The sequence below is a fragment of the Chiloscyllium punctatum genome, chromosome 2 (genome assembly GCF_047496795.1).
Source record: "Chiloscyllium punctatum isolate Juve2018m chromosome 2, sChiPun1.3, whole genome shotgun sequence".
Lineage (NCBI taxonomy): Eukaryota > Metazoa > Chordata > Chondrichthyes > Orectolobiformes > Hemiscylliidae > Chiloscyllium > Chiloscyllium punctatum.
Genome location: NC_092740.1, coordinates 60,825,086 through 60,843,597, shown reverse-complemented (window position 1 = coordinate 60,843,597; position 18,512 = coordinate 60,825,086). Strand labels below are relative to the sequence as shown.

At 43.1% G+C, this 18,512-nt stretch overlaps 1 protein-coding gene across 5 annotated transcripts in view; it reads left to right on the top strand.

Moving 5' to 3' along the window:
• Positions 1 to 18,512, top strand: part of mctp1a (multiple C2 domains, transmembrane 1a) — a 631,196-nt gene that overhangs the window by 100,292 nt on the left and 512,392 nt on the right. The gene's annotated exons all lie outside the window — the stretch shown is intronic.

The following is an 18,512-nucleotide window of genomic DNA, read 5'->3' as shown; positions in this document are numbered from 1 at the left end:
ATACACTGTCTTGGCTTGCCCTTGAAGAAAGCCATTTGTGAAATTCATGAACTGTGACACAACAAAAATTTACAATTTTTATGGAATATTGGAAAAAATGGATTCTGCTTTTCTCATGCCAGAAGAGTTTGGTTAGGACATCTACTCCTGCCATGGTCCACCAACACTTCTGAGTTAGTTGTCAATAGAGTGAGTTTGTAGTTTTACTGCTGGATGGAAAATTTACAGTAGTGGATCTGGTTTCTGTTTTATATTCTGCATTTTTTTCATTTCAAAGGCCTCTCAATTTTCCCACCACTACCCGACACAATTTGGAGGAGAGTAACAGAGAAATTCCTCCTAGTTTTTTGTGTGAAACACAACTTGGTTTCATGATATAAAGCTTAATAAGGTAATTGACGTTTTAGTAAGATATTTGTAATTCTTACATGGATTGTGGACATCACTGGCATTTATTGCCCATTCCTATTTACCCTTGAACTAAGTGCCTTTCTATGCCATTTTTGAGAATGTACTTAAGCTTCAATCTGATCTAAGTTCTGATCAGGTAACAATAGCTGATTTCCTTCTCTAAGGTCATTCGTGAACTAGATGAGTATCAAGAATGATACTTACACAGTCACCATTTGACTGGTTTTTTTGAACTTAAATTTCACCTCTGCCATGGTGAGGTTTGAACCCAGGGTCCCTGACTTAATGACTCATGATTACTAGTCCAGTCACGTTACCACTATGCCTCTGCCTCCCTTGTCAGTAATCTGTCAATACTTTACAATTACTTTACAATCTTATCTACTATGAGGAAACCCTAGGCAAATTTCCACTATTCATTCTGATTCTAGATGAGATGCCCAAACTATGAAGCTTTTAGGTGTATTCACCCAAACAACCTGGTTGATACCACATTAATTTCAAAAGATCCCTTCCATTGTAAGCATCTTTCTCCCAGGCCAAATGTTTAAAAATAATCTAATTTCACTCTGTAGGAGCATAAACCCCTGACTGGGGACAAAGACTCAGGAGGCACGCATGATTCAGGTAGTGCCAGACTGTTATTCAAACAATAACTGGTTAATGCAGGGAGAGGGCCAAAGATCTTCCCTGAATCTGGCCTTGATATGAGAATCCAGTCGTTCTCTTAATCTATGGCTCAGATCCGGAAAGAGATCAGTGACAGACTCTGATTTTTACAGTGAAATATATTATATATTTGGTGTTACAATAATCACATACAACATGGTCACCATGTTCTTCCCTTTATTCTATACACACAATCCTGTGAAACACATAATCAGTGATGGGCATTCCTATGGACAAACCCAGGATCCTACGATCTCATGGTGATTTGACAGAAATTGTAATCTCCAGGCCTTGGGATCTTTCTACGCATCCTATTAATTCGCATTCCAAAGTTACTGGTCATACTCCTTCTGGCCTGTCCTAGACCTGGTTTTTTCTAAAGACTGCTTGAATTCTGTTATTCATTGTATTCCATATGCTATCTCCATCAAATTCCATTATACCTCTTATTGTATATATTTGAGTAATACCCAAATGTTTTTGACTACTTTTCAAGGTTAAATTTATGGGGTTGACCAGTTCATGGACACTACCTTAGAGTGGCTGAAATTCATGTCCATCAAAACTCTTACCATGTCATTAGTAGAAGCCCCATTGATCGGAAAAAAATTATGGTAATTCTGAAAACCTGGAGTGGTGCTCATTGACAGTGGACTGGAAGACCCTGAGTGGAGCGGGATGACCGGCAGACTAGAATGCTGGAGCAGAGTGTGACAGCCAGCACACTGACTCATAAATGTTGATCTGTTATCTGTGAAGAACTAGGATCGACTTTTTTTACAAGATATACGGAAAATTCCAGATTTTTAACCAAAAATAAGGTGTCAACTTTTACATAAGATCAACTATTACTTGAGTATTTATGGTGTATTTATGGTACAAAAGACAGTTGGTTTGAACTAACTGCTATAAGATTCATAGTATTGAAGAGTATTACAGTTACTCCTATTGTTAGCACTTTTTAACTATTAAGTTGTGAACAATCTATTTCATTGAGGGTGTGTCAGGCATCATTTTAGAGAAAAGGAAAGTTTTTCCCAAAACTGTCACATCTATGTTTAAATGCTTTTCCCCTAATGCTTCTGTTATACTTTGGTTATATATAGTTATGTTGAAATTTATCTCTATGATTATCTGAAGAATCTTTGGCTAGAATCTATTTCTTAAGATTGTGCATAACTTCAAAGAAACAATTATTTACTTTACCTGTTATTTTCATAGCTGCTTAATGAGTCAGGCTCATTAACATATGACAAGTGATTGATTCCAGCCTTATTAACGAAAGGCTGATGTCCCATTAGGTGAACAGCACCAGTGAGAACAAGGGGTATACATACCAACAAACTCCACCTTCCAGTGGCCAACCATTTCAACTCCCTCTCCCACTCCCCCCATGACATGTCCATTCTGGGCGTCCTACACAAGGCCACCTACAAACAGGGACAAGAACACCTCATCTTCTGCCTCAGGAACCTACACCTACACAGCCTCAACATCGAATTCACCAGTTTGCAAATGTCCCCTCCCCCATCCCATCCTACATCCAACCCTCTAACTTGGCACTGCCATTTTCACCTGACCGACCTGTCCATCTTCCTTCCCATCTATCCACTCTACCCTCCCCACAAACCGATCACAATCACCTCCTCATCTTCATCCAACTATCGCCATCTCACTTACCTTCCCCCTCAGCCTCACAATCCTGCCCCTATTTATTTCTCAAACCACTTCCCTCTCTCCAGTCCTTATGAAGGGTCCTGCCTGATATGTTAACTCTCCTACTCCTTGGGTGTTGTCTGACTTGCTGTGCTTCTTCTAGTGCCACACTTTATTGACTAGTGAGTTAGGCTGACTGGTTCATGGACTAAGATTTACATGCCTTGTGCTAACTGGTGTTGTTCACCTAATGGGACAACATCCTTCTATTAATGAGGCTGGAATCAATCAATTGTCATATTTTAATTAACTTGCTTCTATCCTTAGATATCCTCTTTTCAAACTGTGTTGGATGGATGCTTATAATAGGGCCTCCCATTCACGTTGGAGTTGCCCTGTTCAAAGGTACTTAAATGGTGGAGCAAGCTGTCTTATTTCTGTTGCAGACTGTTTTACTTCTGTTTAGCCCTTGGAGGCCATTTTGTGTCTTATAGACACACACACACACACACACACACACACACACACAGACACACATGCACACACACACCTCTGACTTGTTTGTGAAGAATCCTTAGTTTTTCAGATTTCTTGCAATTCTGTAGTTCTATTTCTGTTTGATAGTAATTGAATTCCACTATTCAGGACATGAGACAGTTCTTTTGCTGTCCAGTTTCCTTTTGGCTAGCTGCTAGCCAGCTGACTTCTAGCTTGATACCAGTTGATGTTACATTTCATTGATTGATCCCACACAGAATCTTCGGTTTTGTCATTGTACCAGTCTTCCACTTTTGGAAAAAAAATAGGAATTCGGGCTTAAAAATGCCCTGAGTATTTCAGGATTTCAACCTATTGTCATGACATCTATGAGACACTTAAGTGCTTGGTCTTTTTTCTGGCTCACAAGAATCTTTTGAGAACAATTTCCAAAGTGGGATAACAGGACATGGAAATGAAGAGATGATGAACACTATAGATAAATATTGGTAAGAAAGGTGACTCAGCTATCAATCTAAACAAAATTTCAACTTCTCCATGGGTGGGAGTTTTCAAATCATGGTATTTCCGGCCCACGGGTTTTTCAGGCAGTGCATCCTCACCAAAATCATTATGTAAAAATAACTCCTTTTTGCTGAAATGATTTGAACAGCAAGTAGCCTGTCTGAGATGAAGTTTGAGCCAAGTTATTCCCAGTAGTTTAGATATTTTGCATAATTTACCTTGCTTTCCCAATTCCAATCTGTCTGTTTGTGTTAGTTGATATTCTCCTGAATGGCCATATGTCTAATGGCCCTAAATCTAAACAGAGGCAGAATAGAGTCATGGTAGCTCGAAAGAATGTGAGATTCTGTTTTAATTTTTTTTTGGTGAATGAACATCTATCTAAATCCTTCACATGTCCACTTTTGGTAAAAATATTCTAGTTTTTTTTTAAAGCTAGTATTTATGTCTACTTTGAACTTTAAACATTTCTGGATGATTTTTTTCATAAATTAAATAATTCAGTGCACAAATGGCAATTTTATAATTTACTAAATAAGCATATGAACCTGTAGTAAACAAATTATTTTCTATTCTGTAACCTTTAGTTGTCATTACTCTTTTACATCAGTATGCACTTTACATTCTTTACATAGTTTTCACATGTTTAAGCTTGTGCACTGTGTGGAACAGATTTGAACTATCTGTCTCTCATGGATCATATTCTTTTATTGTCATGGCTTGACAAGGTTTTCAAAACCTGCAAGAATAAATGTTTATCAATTTAAATACTATAAATGTTCTTATTCTCTGCAACTGCTCATCAGGGGAAACCATTTACTGCCACATAGTATCACATTAAAGATAAAAATATGTCAACTTTCAAATATAATAAGCTAAATCGTCAACTACAATGCTTCATGAAAACTGTTCATCATAGCTTTTTTTGTTTTCATTCTGGAGGAAGTAATTACCTCATTATTAGCATTTCTTACATTGAGAGAGAGAGAACAAGTGGAGCTTTAACATTCTCTAGTCTGTGTTGATTTGGGTTGCTGAAGAAAATGTTGTAGAAACACCAGAGGCTCTAACTACAATCTTTTGTTTCTCCTTTGATGAGGGAATGGTGCCAAAAGATTAGAGTTTAGCAAATATTTTACTTCTGTTTAAAAAAAGAGCTGAGGGAGAAACCTGTGGAATCACAGGCCGGTCAAGCCGAATGTCAGTGGTGGATAAACTGTTGAGTTCAAATCTTATGTTCTCTCGCATTGCAAATTGGCTGCAGAGGGAGGTTTATTTGAGTCAGAACTTGGTGGGTGTGACCCCCTGTCTTTTTTTACCTGCGCCCTGAGTAAGTCTGGTGTGGGAAGACCTGTAGACATGCTAAGGGCCCACTAGAGAATCTTAACTAGTCAATATTGCTAATAACCGAGTAATGGTGTGGTGTTCACGACATGGGGAACATGACAAGAAAATCCTAATGGTTTATTTGTGGACTTCCTGCAGGGGGAGTGGGAGTCCCTTGTTTTCAGGCACTTCGTGTCTGATTAAGCCATCACCTGCATTTGCTGCTCACACCTATCACACATCTTCCCCATGATCCAAATCCTGCAATACCTTCTCCCACCACCACACAAAGGGATCATTGGGTCAATGTACTACCAGAAGCAGCCACCGCTATCATACTGATGCTGTTGAGTACAAAGAAGCTGCCAGCCTCTGATTGGTCAGCAGTTCTTAATGAGCAGGGCTTCCATCATCAGGTCAGGTCCTTCATTTTGGGAATTATCATTTTAAGTTCCTGAGTGGCACAAGATGTGCCAGACCTACTCAAAAAGAGGTGATGTCTGAGTCTTGCTAGTTTTCCAGTCAGTCGCCAAGACACCCATTACTCCACCCTTTGAGACTATAATCCACAAGAAAATTGTGTCACTTGGAAAATGGTAATAGAAAGTGTGGATTTACTAAAGGCAAATTGTGATTGACTAACCTCATTGAGTTTAGATTCCTCACAGATTGGAAACAGGCCCTTTGGCCCATCCAGTCCACACCGACCCCCGAAAAGTATCCCACCCAGAACCATTTCCCTCCTAACACTAGTGGGCAATTTAGCATGGCCAATTCACCTGATCTGCACATCTTTTGATTGTGAGAGGAAACCAGAGCACCCAGAGGAAACCCACGCAGCCACAGGGAGAATGTACAAACTCCACTCAGGCAGTCACCTGAGGCTGGAATCAATTAGCACAGCTTTAGTGAGGGCAGTATGATGCAGGTGGACTTGTAAAATTGTAAAATCACATTTTAGATTAATAACAACATTGAAACAGATTTGGTACAAAATTAGCAAAATGACAGAAAACAGGAAGTAATGGTGACGGTGTGTTTTTCAGACTCGAGGTAAGTGTGAAATCAATTGCCTCAGGGTAGGTATGAGAATTATGTTTTGGTATGGAATAAAGACCTAGACATGGGTATATCAGGCATAACTTCAAAGTCTGCAAACATATAAAACTCAAAAAAATAGTGAAGATAGCAACACAGTATGGAAGGCAGACTGATGAAATGGGCAGAAAGAGAGCAGATGAAATTTTAAGGAGAGAAGTGAGATGGAAATTATTTTAAATGCAATGAATTGTTATCATCTGGAATGCACAGTCTGGAAAGGTGATGAAGCAATTTCAGGGGCAACTTTCAAAAAGGAATTGGATAAATACTTGACGGGGATTCCTGTGCAGAACTGTGAAGAGCAGCGAGTGCCTAATTTGATAGCTCTTGCTAAGTGTTTGCGCTGACAAATTGAGCCAAATCATCTCCTTCAGTGCTGAAAGATTTTAGGATCAGCAACAACACTATACTTGAATTGACTTGTGGTTGATAAGTTAATTCAGAAACTAAGTAGATCAAAGCTCAAGTACAGAGGCAAATAAATTGTCAGGTTTAAGATTTTGGTCATATGTTGTGTTTTACATGGCCTGTGTCCCTCAGTTTCTTCTTCTGAATTGGAGGGTTGCTTTAAGCAGAACAGTATACAGCATTACTTCAGAATTTAGTGGAGTCAGTGAACTCATTTGCTTGGCTGGTTGGTTTGTGAGGAAGGACAGTCTCTCTCAACCTCCCCCCTTTCCTGTGACATGGTTAAACCACCACTAATTGTCTCTATTCAGTGATTTCGAATTAGCTTTATTATAAAGGTACCTAGGTACAGATTCTTAAGTGCAAATTCATAGGGCAAAATATTACAAAATTAAAGAAATAAAAAGTCCAGCAATAAATTAGAAATATAGATAAATAAGGAGTCCAGAATAACACCCCTTCCAACCCACGTCGTGCCAGGCTTCATCTCGAGGCCTGGTGTGCTGGGAATCAAATCCACGCTGAGGCCAGGAGTCTGCGTCTAGGCTGAGGGCAGGCGTCTGAGTCCATGTTGAGGCCGGGGATTCGAGTCCACACTGAGGCCGGGGATTCGAGTCCACGCTGAGGCCGGGAGTCCGAGTCCACGCTGAGGCCGGGAGTCCGAGTCCACACTGAGGCCGGGGATCCGAGTCCACACTGAGGCCGGGAGTCCGAGTCCACACTGAGGCCGGGGATCCGAGTCCACGCTGAGGCCGAGAGTCCGAGTCCACGCTGAGGCCGAGAGTCCGAGTCCACGCTGAGGCCGGGGATCCGAGTCCACGCTGAGGCCGGGAGTCCGAGTCCACACTGAGGCCGGGAGTCCGAGTCCACGCTGAGGCCGGGAGTCCGAGTCCACGCTGAGGCCGGGAGTCCGAGTCCACGCTGAGGCCGGGAGTCCGAGTCCACACTGAGGCCGGGGATCCGAGTCCACACTGAGGCCAGGGATCGGAGTCCACGCTGAGGCCGGGGGTCTGGGGCCACGGTGAGGGTAGGATTCCGAATCCATGCTGAGGTTGAGCTCACGTTGAGGCCAGGGGTCCAAGTTCACTCTGAGGCTGGGGTCCGAGTCCACACTGAGGCCAGGGATCTGAGTCCACGCTGAGGCCGGGGGTCTGGGGCCACGGTGAGGGTAGGATTCCAAATCCATGCTGAGGTTGAGCTCACGTTGAGGCCAGGGGTCCAAGTTCACTCTGAGGCTGGGGTCCGAGTCCACACTGAGGCTGGGAGTCCGAGTCACGCTAAGGCTAGGGGTCCTCTCTGACTTTTATCTTGGACATTGGTGATGCTCTCCGTGCACAGGAGCAGTTGAGCTCTGGGTTAGGTGTCATACTCCACTCCTATCTTAGAAGTATCTTGGAAGTATGGTGACTTTATCTTTTACATTTTCATTGAATAATTTAAGAAATTATCAGCAATTACTGCATGCATTTCGACAGTTTCTTAGAAAACAGTCTAATCAGTATTATTTTTATTTAATTTAATGCTCATCTGAGTGCAAATGGTGCAGTTAGCAGTGATTATAAACCTAGGGAAACTGGCAAAGGTAGCCAGAATGCATTTAATATAAATTTATATATAACTAACTTGTCAATAAATAATTTTATTGACCAACGTTACATGGAAAAAAAATTGTCAAAAGCTTATTTCATTTTTTAGTATTTAAGTTTCTTATACTAATGGACTATTGAATAATGTATGCAGCATCTTTTTAAGTCTTATACATGTACCCCACTTAGAGCCATCAAAGTAGCAAAGCTCAATGTAAATTCTCATTGCTCTCCTCAGGCATGACTCGCAACCAAGAATTGAACAGCATTTTCATTACAGCCTTACTGTGTAAAAAATGCATTATTAATTAAACTGTGCTCGGGGGGAGTATAGGGAGACAGCTCTTGGTTGTAAAGGATTAATGAGTGAGAGTGGGACCAAATAGGTAATGAACAGATGAATCAATTTACCCTCAATTTTGGGAAAGTGACCAGTATCTATCACTGGAGGCTGAGACACTGAGTCATTGGAAGTACTAGCAACATCTGCTGATGGATTTTGGAAGGGGGTGGGTGACGATTGTGGGTTGGAAGGGTGAGGTGTGCTGAATGGGAGTAGGCAGTGACCTGCAGTTGTGCAAAAGAATTGGGAGGAACAGGATTTTTTTAACGATTAAGTTGACATTAAGATAAGTATTATTTATAAAAGCATATGCAGTTGGTGAATCCTCCAGTGGTCCATTTAAGGAGTTCTGATTGGTCTGCATATAAACAAGGAGTAGGAGTAGGTAGGAGTTAAGCCTTAACCTCTTGAAGCTCAAACCATTTACTCAGTACATTGATAATTAGGTTCAAAAACATAGACAGCAGCAGCTGAGTGACCTCCAGGATCTCATCCTCCTTGGCATTCATCAACCTCTCCATGGATAAAGCCATGTGCTCACACGCCTGACACATGACAGAATCTATGGCTCATGATTCGTGCAGTGCTGTCCATGATCTCTGGCAGCGAGACCAGATGTTTCTCTTCCAACTTTATACTTCCAGAAAGTTTATCCTGGTCATGATCAGTGGCCTATCATCAGCATAGGGCTCGATGGATTGGTGTCCAAGAGTCTTCAGACTATCTGATATCTAGTCTGTAATGGACTTCATCAGATTCTGTGATGTACGTGTTACTTGTTCATCAAATTGCGACCCCAAAGCTAACCATGAGCATATTTCCCACATGGTGACCATCTCTGGGGTGGTAGGGCCTATAGGGGAAAATATTAACCTTTATTATTCAAACTATCAAGATTATGGAAACTCAGGTTAAGGATATTGATTAATTACAAAGACAGCTGGGAGACACTGGGCATTGGTTAGGGAGGAGACAAACATTTGTCACCTTGCATTCTACAAATAAATTGAGTCTTACTTGCAAAGGTTACTGTCTTGTTTCTTAGATCACTATATGGCTTTGGAACCCTAAAACTGAAAGATGTCATAATATATCCTCTTAGTTGTGAGTGCCTTTATCCTCAGAGCTGCACTATTATGTTATTGTTCTGAAGCAGAGTCACTGGACCTGAAACATTGACTCTGCTTGCTTTCCACAGATGCTGCCAGACCTATTGAGGTTCTCCAGCAATTTCTGTTTCTGTTTCAGATTTGCAGCACCTGCACTTTTGTTTTTCTGCTTTCAGGTCAATTCCACTGCCGCCTTCTCTGCAGGCATTAGGATACCAATGTCAACCACTCACCCACATGTTCCTTTATATTGTGGATCAGTATCTCCGAAAGGGAAAGGGGTAGATTTAGTATAGTCTCAATGGATACCTAATCCCCTTACTGTATATTTCCCTCTGACTGATAATAAAGCCTCTATAGTAATAGCTCCATACTTGCAAACTCATGATACTAAAACACCTTTATCCTCTCACTCACATTCAATCTTCATGCCTCATTAATGATGAAATATCTGATTAAATGTCTGCCACTGGTCATTCACTGACTTTCCCCTTAGACTATTTTCCCAGCCCGGTTAAGGTGACTGTTTTTTCACACCTTTGTAATGGCCTTTATTTAAGTTGAGGACACTGGATTGAGAATAGAGTGGTGCTGGAAAAGCACAGCAGTTCAGGCAGCATCCGAAGAGCAGGAAAATCGGCGTTTGGGGCAAAAGCCCTTCATCAGGAATATAGGCAGAGTGCTTGAAGGGTGGAGAGATAAATGAGAGGAGGGTGGGGGTGGGGAGAAAGTTGCATAGAGTACAATAGGTGAGTAGGAGTGGGGAGGAAGGTGATAGGTCAGGGAGGAGGGTGGGGGAAGGTAGCAAAGAGTACAATGATTGGATGGGGGTGGGAATGAAGGTGATAGGTCAAAGAGGAGGGTGGAGTGGATAGATGGAAAGGAAGATAGGCAGGTAGGACAGGTCATGGGGACGGTGTTGAGCTGGAAGTCTGGAACTGGGGTGAGGTGGGGGAAGGGGAAATGAGGAATCTGGTGAAGTCCACATTGAAGCCCTGGAGTTGAAGTGTTCCGAGGTAGAAGATGAGGCATTCTTCCTCCAGGCGTCAGGTGGTGAGGGAACGGCAGTGAAGGAGGCCCAGGACCTCCATGTCCTCAGCTGAGTGGGAGGGGGAGTTGAAATGTTGGGCCACAGGGCGGTGTGGTTGATTGGTGCGGATATCCCAGAGATGTTCCCTAAAGCACACTGCTAGGAGGCGTCCAGTCTCCCCAATGTAGAGGAGACCGCATTGGGAGCAACGGATACAATAAATGATATTGGTGGATGTGTAGGTAAAACTTTGATGGATATGGAAGGCTCCTTTAGGGCCTTGGATGGAGGTGAGGGAGGAGATGTGTGCGCAGGTTTTACAGTTCCTGCGGTGGCAGGGGAAAGTGCCAGGATGGGAGAGTGGGTTGTTGGGGTTGTGGACCTGACCAGGTTGTCATGGAAGGAACAGTCTTGGCGGAAGGTGGAAAGGGGTGGAGAGGGAAATATATCCCTGGTGGTGGGGTCCATTTGGAGGTGGCAGAAAGGGCAGCAGATGATTTGGTTTATGCAAAGGTTGGTAGGGTGGAAGGTGAGCACCAGGGAGGTTCTGTCCTTATTACGGTTGGAGGGGTGGGGTCTGAGGGCAGAGGTGTGGGATGTCGATGAGATGCATTGGAGGGCACCTTTAACCACGTGGGAAGGGAAATTGCGATCTCTAAAGAAGGAGGCCATCTGGTGTGTTCTGTGGTAGAACTGGTCCTCCTGGGAGCAAATTAGGCAAGAGCTTTCGAAAGCTGATTGGAGGCAGGTAAAGGGACGGCTGAAAAATGGGAAGCCTTCAGAAATGAGATAATAAGAATCCAGAGAAAGTATATTCCTGTCAGGGTGAAAGGGAAGGCTGGTAGGTATAGGGAATGCTGGATGACTGAAAAAATTGAGGGTTTGGTTAAGAAAAAGAAGGAAGCATATGTCAGGTATAGGCAGGATAGATCGAGTGAATCCTCAGAAGAGTATAAAGAAAGTCGCAGTACACTTAAGAGGGAAATCAGGAGGGCAAAATGTGGACATGAAATGGCTTTGGCAAATAGAATTAAGGAGAATCCAAAGGGTTTTTACAAATATATTAAGGACAAAAGGGTAACTAGGGAGAGAATAGGGCCCTTCAAAGATCAGCAAGGCGGCCTTTGTGTGGGGCCACAGAAAATGTGTGGAGCCACAGAATATTTTGCATCAGTATTTACTGTGGAAAAGGATATGGAAGATGTAGACTGTAGGGAAATAGATGGTGACACCTTGCAAAATGTCCAGATTACAGAGGAGGAAGTGCTGGATGTCTTGAAACGGTTAAAGGTGGATAAATCCCCAGGACCTGATCAGGTGTACCCGAGAACTCTGTGGGAAGCTAGAGAAGTGATTGCTGGGCCTCTTGCTGAGATATTTGTATCACCGATAGTCACAGGTGAGGTGCCGCAAGACTGAAGATTGGCAAACGTGGTGCCAATGTTTAAGAAAGGTGTTAATGACAAGCCAGGGAACTATAGACCGGTGAGCCTAACGTCGGTGGCGGGCAAGTTATTGGAGGGAATCCTGAGGGACAGGATGTACATGTATTTGGAAAGGTAAGGACTGATTCGGGATAGTCAACATGGCTTTGTGCGTGGGAAATCATGTCTAACACACTTGATTGAGTATTTTGAGGAAGTAACAAAGAAGATTGATGAGGGCAGAGCAGTAGATGTGATCTAGATGGACTTCAGCAAAGCGTTCGACAAGGTTCCCCATGGGAGACTGATTAGCAAGGTTAGATCTCATGGAATACAGGGAGAACTAGCCATTTGGATACAGAACTGGCCCAAAGGTAGAAGACAGAGGGTGGTGGTGGAGGGTTGTTTTTCAGACTGGAGCCTGTGACCAGTGGGGTGCCACAAGGATCGGTGCTGGATCCTCTACTTTTTGTCATTTACATAAATGATTTGGATGCGAGCATAAGAGTTACAGTTAGTAAGTTTGCAGATGACACCAAAATTGGAGGTGTAGTGGACAATGAAGAAGATTACCTCAGATTACAACAGGATCTGGACCAGTCAGCCCATTGGCCCGAGAAATGGCAGATCGAGTTTAATTCAGCTAAATGCGAGGTGCTGCATTTGGGGAAAGCAAATCTTAGCAGGACTTATACACTTAATGGTAATGTCCTAGGGAGTGTTGCTGAACAAAGAGACCTTGGAGTTCAAGGTTCATTGCTCCTTGAAAGTGGAGTCGCAGGTAGTTAGGATAGTGAGCAGGCATTTAGTATGCTTTCCTTTATTGGTCAGAGTATTGAGTACAGGAGTTGGGAGGTCATGTTGCAGCTGTACAGGATATTGGTTAGGCCACTGTTGGAATATTGCATGCAATTCTGGTCTCCTTCCTATTGGAAAGATGTTGTGAAACTTGAAAGGGTTCAGAAAAGATTTACAAGGATGTTGCCAGGGTTGGAGGATCTGAGCTACAGGAAGAGGCTGAACAGGCTGGGGCTGTTTTCCCTGGAGCGTCGGAGGCTGAGGGGTGACCTTATAGAAGTTTACAATATTATGAGAGGCATGGATAGGATAAATAGACAAAGTCTTTTCCCTGGGGTTGGGGAGTCCAGAACTAGAGGGCGTAGGTTTAGGGTGAGAGGGGAAAGACATAAAAGAGACCTAAGGGGCAACTTTTTCACGCAGAGAGTGGTACGTGTATGGAATGAGCTGCCAGAGGAAGTGGTGGAGGCTGGTACAATTGCAACATTTAGGAGGCATTTGGATGGGTATAAGAATAGGAAGGGTTTGGAGGGATATGGGCTGGGTGCTGGCAGGAGGGACTAGATTGGGTTGGAATATCTGGAAGAGTTGGACCATAGGGTGTGTATCCATGCTGTACATCTATATGACTCTATGACTCTCTGGCGGAGGTGGAGGAATTGGGAATTCCACCGCCTGTGCTGTATCTGCTCCCAGGAGGACCAGTTCCACCACAGAACACACCAGATGGCCTCCTTCTTTAGAGACTGCAATTTCCCTTCCCACGTGGTTAAAGATGCCCTCCAACGCATCTCATCGACATCCCACACCTCCGCCCTCAGACCCCACCCCTCTAACTGTAAAAAGGACAGAACCCCCCTGGTGCTCACCTTCCATCCTACCAACCTTTGCATAAACCAAATCATCTGCTGCCATTTCGGCCACCTCCAAACAGACCCCACCACCAGGGATATATTTCCCTCCCCACCTCTTTCCGCCTCCCGCAAAGACTGTACCCTCCGTGACTACCTGGTCAGGTCCACACCCACCAACAACCCACCCTCCCATCCTGGCGCCTTCCGCTGCCACCGCAGGAATTGCAAAACCTGCGCCCACACCTCCTCCCTCACTTCCATCCAAGGCCCGAAAGGAGCCTTCCACATCCATCAAAGTTTTACCTGCACATCCACCAATATCATTTATTGTATCCATTGCTCCAGATACGGTCTCCTCTACATTGGGGAGACTGGACGCCTCCCATTTAGGGAACATCTCTGGGACACCCGCACCAATCAACCACACCGCCCTGTGGCCCAACATTTCAACTCCCCCTCCCACTCAGCTGAGGACATGGAGGTCCTGGGCCTCCTTCACCACTGCTCCCTTACCACCCGACACCTGGGGGAAGAACGCCTCATCTTCCACCTCGGAACACTTCAACCCCAGGGCATCAATGTGGACTTCACCAGTTTTCTCATTTCCCCTTCCCCACCTCACCCCAGCTCCAAACTTCCAGCTCAACACCATCCCCATGCCTTGTCCTACTGGCCTATCTTCTTTTCCATCTATCCACTCCATCCTCCTCTTTGACCTATCATCTTCATCCCACCCCCACCCACCAATTGTACTCTTTGCTACCTTCCCCCACCCTCCTCCCTGACCTATCACCTTCATCCCCACCCCCATTCACCTCTTGTACTCTATGCAACTTTCTCCCCACCCCCACCCTCCTCTCATTTATCTCTCCACCCTTCCGGCACTAAGCCTGTATTCCTGATGAAGGGCTTTTGCCCTAAACGTCGATTTTCCTGCTCCCCGGATGCTGCCTGAACTGCTGTGCTTTTCCAGAATTTGGTTTCCGGCATCTGCAGTCATTGTTTTTACCATTGGATTGAGACTCAAGTTGCTCTCCCTCAAACTGAACTTGAAATTTTATCTTGCTCTGATGGCTACACCCTTGAGGATCCTTAACTATGAAAGCCTTTATTAATTCTAGCTCATTTTACATTTCTAGATATAAAATAGACTGTTCTTGGGTAGGATGTGCAACACCCACTCTATCACTGTTGCAACCAACAAATTTATCTTCCATGTTGCTCTTGCCGTTAATTTGTACAGTTGATATGCAGATTAAATTCATTTATGACAATTGCTATTCTTACACACATCCATTATTTCCTGATTTATATTTTACTGAATAGTGAGGCAACTCTTCAGGAACCTATAGATGACTCCCACCCACAACTTTACTTTCTTGCTTTTCCTTATTTCCACCCAAAGTGATTCCATATCACAATGCATTGCACGTTAGTGCTGGTGAGAAAGGAGGATCTATTACACAGACTGCAAAACTGCGGTCTCACTAAATGGGTTGCCACTACAGATCTTTTTTGCCATTTGCTTTGTTGCTGTTGGCTTCTGTCTTCCTGCCAGACGATATTGATTGCAGGACCAGAGGAAAAGGTTGTGAATCAGGTCAATAATTGCTGAAGAGAGGTCAAGGCCAGTGAGACAGTGAGGGAACGCACATTTTATTAACTTAGTCACTGAGCTGCATAAAGTATGAGATGTGAAAAAGGCCATTCAGCTGACTCTTTCTAACAGCCATTGACTTTTTCAAATTTAATTTTCTGAGGGAGATAAACTTTTGATGCTTGAAGGCTGTGAAGCAGAAACTCCAAGCAATCAAATTAATCCTTATTTTATTATAGAACTATTCAGCCCACCATGTCTCTAACAACTTACTGCACGAACAAGTATTTTTTCCCACTCCCCTATTCCCAATTCTTTCTATGCAACACTGCAATTTTTTCCTTTTCATTTTATTTTTCTAATTTCTGTTTGAATTTACCTAAACCAGACTTCCAGAAATGGCATTACCAGATCCCAATCAATCCCTGCGCAGAATTTGTTTTTGCTCATGTCTTCGTTAGTTTTTCTTACCAGTTACCTTAAGTTAATGATTGCTGGAGACTGCAATATCTCCCGACAGGAAGACTGAAACTAACAAAAAGTAAAATGGCAAACGAAATGGCAAATGCCACCGCAGGAACTGTAAAACCTGCACCCACACCACCTCCCTCACCTCTATCCAAGGCCCTAAAGGAGCCTTCCACATCCATCAAAGTTTTACTTGCACATCCACTAATATCATTTATTGTATCCGTTGCTCCTGATGCAGTCTCCTCTACATTGGGGAGACTGGGTGCCTCCTAGCTGAGTGCTTTAGAGAACATCTCCGGGACACCTGCACCAATCAACCAAACCGCCCCATGGCCCAACATTTCAACTCCCCCTCCCACTCTGCCGAGGACGTGGAGGTCCTGGGCCTCCTTCATTACCGCTCCCTCACCAGACGCCTGGAGGAAGAACGCCTCATCTTCCGCCTCGGAAAACTTCAACCCCAGGGCATCAATGTGGACTTCAACAGTTTCCTTATTTCCCCTTCCCCCACCTCACCCTAGTTCTAAACTTCCAATTCAGCACTGTCCCCATGACTTTTCCGGACTTGTCCTACCTGCCTATCTCCTTTTCCACCTATCCACTCCACCCTCTCCTCCCTGACCTATCACCTTCGTCCCCTCCCCCACTCACCCATTGTACTCTATGCTACTTTCTCCCCACTCCCACCCTCCTCTAGCTTATCTCTCCATGCTTTAGGCTCACTGTCTTTATTCCTGATGAAGGGCTTTTGCCCGAAACGTTGATTTCGCTGCTCCTTGGATGCTGCCTGAACTGCTGTGCCCTTCCAGAATCTGGTTTCCAGCATCTGCAGTCATTGTTTTTACCACAAAAGAATTCAGGTGCAAATGACTGCCCTTGACATTGTTGCCTTGACATGTACATAATCAACTGCTTTTGACTGAGTACAGTTTTTTCAAGATTGTTTTATTCAAGTGATGCAAGGAGAGATCAGTTATTACACTGAAGTTAAACTCTGAAACATATAAAGAATTGGTTGTTGTTATATATTAGCATCCCCTTATCCACATACCAACCTCATTTTCTACCCAACAATTAAAGCAGATGTACCGCTGTGTTCTAGATTAATGTAGTAAGGCCTCTTTCACCCACCCAGGGTATAAACAATCAATCTTCCTGGATGTTGTTGTCTCTTCCTTAGGAGTGTCTGCCCCACATTACCTCCTCGCTCAGAATCTTAACAATATCTTATCAATATATTGTTAAGATATTGATAATCTATCAATATCCCTTTGCAATTTTATGCTGTCATCTATGCAATCTACAATGCCACGCAATTTTGTGTCATCAGCAAATAAAGCTCCTATTTACACAGAAGCTTACAATCACTGTACACTAGCTGCAAAAGATTCACTCCATAAAAAGTTACAAATCTATCTTCTATTTCTAACATAGAAGCATAATTTAACTCTTAGAGGGAATTTATGCAGGCACAAGGATAACATATAGACCCCACACTGGAGTTGAACTGGGGTCCCTGGCATGGTGATGCAGCAGTACCAATCATTTTGCTACCATGCCACCTATTTGTATTCATATAAGTATTCAGGTTGCATATCAAACTACCAATGTGTCAGTTCACAACATGCAATGAGAGCTAAGAAATACATTAAATGTCAACTCAAGCATTTGACTCAAAGAGCAATTATTTTAAAATTCTGGGAAGCATAAGACACGACATGGTGGCACCAAATGACTGTAAGTAAAACCCAAACATTATGAACAAAATAAAATATGGTGAGAAGAAGCAACCCCAAGAAGGGCCAGAGGAATGTAGGGACATAAGAACAGGAGGTCAGCCCCATTCAGCCCCTTGTGCCTGTTCTATCATTCAATGACATTGTAGTTGATCTGCAGCCTAACTCCATATACCTGCCTTTGGCTCATATCTCTTAATATCTTTGCTTAGTGCAAATTTCTCTATCTCAGATTTAAAATTAACAATTGATCCAGCATCCATGGTCATTTGTGGAAGAGAGTTCCAAACGTCTACCACTTTTTGTGTGTAGAGATGCTTCATAACACTTCCTCTGAACAGCTGGCCCTAATTCTTGGACTATGCCCCATGTCTCTAGAAATCCCAATCAGTGAAAGTGTTTTTGTTTGATAATATCTTGAAGATTTCAATTTTACCCTTATTCAGATTATCCCTCAACCTTCTACATTCTAGAGAAAAAAAGCCCAATTTGTATAATCTCCCTCATAATTAGCCTCCAAAGTCCAGGTGTCAGTCTTGTAAACCTATGTTATATTCTCTCCATTATGAATACTGCTTCCTAAGGTGTGGTGATCAGGTCTGCTCACAGAAATCCAAGTGGGGTTTCTAACCAAGGTTTTGTATTACTGCATCCTTGTACCCCAGTTCTCTAGTCCAACATTCCATTCACTTTCTTGATTAGTTTCTGCAAATGTTTGTGACATTTTTTAAATGATCTATGCATCTGAACCCACAAATCACTTCAGATATTCACTGTAATTAACCTTATTCGATCTAGAAAGTACCGTGATGTTTCCTTTTCAGTCCAAAATGGATAATCTCACACGATATTACATTCAACTCCAATTGCCATAATTTTGCCCATTCACTTAATCGATCAATATCCCTTTGCAATTTTATGCTGTCATCTATGCAATCTACAATGCCACACAATTTTGTGTCATCAGCAAATTTGGATAAATGATTTTCAA